Source organism: Nerophis lumbriciformis, linkage group LG15 (genome assembly GCF_033978685.3).
Source record: "Nerophis lumbriciformis linkage group LG15, RoL_Nlum_v2.1, whole genome shotgun sequence".
NCBI lineage: Eukaryota > Metazoa > Chordata > Actinopteri > Syngnathiformes > Syngnathidae > Nerophis > Nerophis lumbriciformis.
Genome location: NC_084562.2, coordinates 30606537 through 30606814, shown reverse-complemented (window position 1 = coordinate 30606814; position 278 = coordinate 30606537).

The window sequence follows — 278 nt, the reverse complement described above, 5'->3', positions numbered from 1 at the left end:
GCACGTCGGCCTTCTTAAAGGGACATCCTCCTAGGCACTTAGTCAAATTCACGCCTTTTTTTTGGACTTCCAGCGAGGAGAGGGACAATTTGGCGTTCCTGACCCAGGTGGAGAACCATAGCAGGTCGGCCTTCTTAAAGGGACATGCTCCTAGGCACTTAGTCAAATTTACACCTTTTTTTTTGGACTTCCAGCGAGGAGAGGGACTAATTTGGCGTTCCGTACCCAGGTAGAGAACCAAGGCACGTCGGCCTTCTTAAGGGGACATCCTCCTAGAC